This window comes from Octopus sinensis, linkage group LG17 (genome assembly GCF_006345805.1).
Source record: "Octopus sinensis linkage group LG17, ASM634580v1, whole genome shotgun sequence".
NCBI lineage: Eukaryota > Metazoa > Mollusca > Cephalopoda > Octopoda > Octopodidae > Octopus > Octopus sinensis.
Genome location: NC_043013.1, coordinates 38480150 through 38482904, shown reverse-complemented (window position 1 = coordinate 38482904; position 2755 = coordinate 38480150). Strand labels below are relative to the sequence as shown.

Here is a 2755-nt window from a genome sequence, read left to right as displayed (position 1 = left end):
GACAAACAGAGTCAGAGACAGACAGGCATAGAGAGCGAAACAGACACAAACGACTAAGGTGTGATTGAAAGTTGATAACTTATACACACACACACACACACACACACACACACACACACACACACATACACACACACACACGAGGGAGTGTTGACAAGTTCCTGTTTTCCTTAAATAAAAGAACATACAGGAGGATCAGTTATTTATGATATTATTCAATATATTCCACTCTCGGATTCGCACACTTATTGCAACAGCCCTTCCGTTTTTTCTACTCCCCGGAGAAGAATTCGGAGGATAGAGAATCCAACCAGGCCTTTCGTGACGCCCCGTTCTATATGTATACATACATACATACATACATATATAAGCGTGTGTGTGTGCGTGTATATATATATATATTATATATATATATATATAGGGACAAGTCACAAAAATCGAAAGATGAAGAGAGGTGGTATGGACAACAAATAGATGTATTAGTTTATATATGTATATGTATGTATATATGTATATCTAAATGAAATAAAATAAAAATTAACGCTTGACACCAATAATTATGACTAATAAAGTTAGAAAATAATCTAATTAATTTATAAAACTTATACTACATATTCACGTTCTCACAATTAATAATATAAATTATGAGAAGTAAATAGATTTACTTACACTCAACCATAATAAGAGAAATTATCTAAGTCGTAGACGATGTGGCCGAGTGGTTAAGGCGATGGACTGCTAATCCATTGGGGTCTCCCCGCGTGAGTTCGAATCTCGTCGTTTAGCTTTTTATGGCGGTGCCCCAGCATGGCCACAGCTCGTGAGCTGAAACTAGATAAAATAAAATATACACACATATAACGGTTCTTTTGCTAACAAACATATTAACATACATATGCTAGTCTTTTGAGGAACAGTGAATCAATTAAGAAGTCAATTTTCGCCCTGAAGAAATATCTACCACGTAATTTTCATAATGTAATTTTAATTTATAAATTTATAATTTGAATGAGAGTACATATGGAAAACAATTGCCGGTATATATAAATTAACAAAATGTTAATAAGTTGATAGCTGTCTTTTAAAACGTTCTATCTACTTCCTTATCATATACTACAATTAATTATACCCATATATATTGAATTGAAACAAACATCCCTTTAAAGAGGAATCTATTTCCTCTGTATAACTTATATATATATAACAACTCAATAAACACACACACACACACACACATATATATATATGAATTCACCCCTATTTAATTGAAAAGTTCCAAGCCTTGTGCTATCAGCATGCAAAACAAAATGCAATACCAATTAAATACACTGGACCTGGAGAGATGACAATTCCAGAGTCACAACCAGTGCGAGACCTGGGCATTTACATGCATAATGATGCATCGTTGCATGTTCTTGTAGAACGAGAGATCAAGAAACCCTCTGGAGGACAATTGTCCTGAGCCCCTTTGACTATTGCTCCCAGCTATGGTCACCAACAAGTCTAAAGTTAATTGCAGAACTTGAGAGGCAATCCAACGAAGCCACACGATGAAGATAGCCGCTATGCAGCATATAAGCTACTGGGAAATACTCAAGACATTGAGACTCTATTCCTTAGAACGGAGGCGGGAACGATATGCCATAATATCGATCTGGAAGATACTAGAGGGACTGGAGCCACTGCAAATTCCAAATTTGCCATCAAGATATAGGGTAAAATATTGCAACAGCCTGGGCTTTAATTGCTCACAGTTCTTTGATATCCTCCCGAAGAACCCGAGAGACCTACATGCCAACGAAATTAGACCTCTTACATTCAGGTGACCCAGATGAACCAACTTCACAGCGGAAAGTGCAGCAGCATGAAACTCCCTCATACACATGGCGACAAATTTATAAAAAGAATTAGTGGAGTAAAATTATGTAGCAACACCAAGTGGCGGCGCACCAGCATGGCCACAGCTCATAGGAGGACACCAGATCAAATATGAAATCATATACATACATATATGTGTGTTTGTGTGTATATATATACATACATATATACAAAAATAAACGCACATATATTTACGTATATATGCACACAGATACATATACATATATATACATGTATGTATATAGGTATGTGTTTATATATATATACATATAATCATATATATAACTGCAGACATATACATACATAAGTATATACAAGCATATCTATACGCACGCGTAAATTAGAGATATGTGAATATGAATATAAAATTGTTTATGCATGAATATACAGTGTATATTCTTATATTCTTTTATTCATTCATTCTTTTATTGTTTACATTTGTAAAGGCATGCCCATGCTAGTGCACAGCCTTAATTTTCCTCATGTAATCTCTGACTCATTGATGCTATTCAAGCGTCAGCAGCTTCTTCATTTCAATCTCTCTCATCCACAACATCTTTCTACAAATATATACGCATATATTCAAACACAGACACGCAAACACACACACACACACACACACACACACACACACACACACACACACTCACACATTCATTCCGTCATGCACACACACACAAAGCATGCATATGTCTGTGTACGTATGTATAATGTCTCTCCTCGGTGCCTTTCTGCATCTACATATATTTGCATATATATTAATGTGATATATATAACAACATACACTCTACCAGCCCGCTCATCTTAAACACAGGGAAATAGGTATGTGTGTGTTTTTGCGTATGTGTATGTGTGCACGTACGAAATACGTATACGT

At 35.6% G+C, this 2755-nt stretch overlaps 1 non-coding gene across 1 annotated transcript; it reads left to right on the top strand.

Annotated features, from left to right (window-relative positions):
* Positions 1–703: 703 nt before the first annotated feature.
* Positions 704–784, top strand: Trnas-gcu. Its single transcript has one exon. It is a non-coding gene; the product is annotated as a tRNA-Ser (tRNA).
* The last annotated feature ends 1971 nt before the right edge of the window (positions 785–2755 follow it).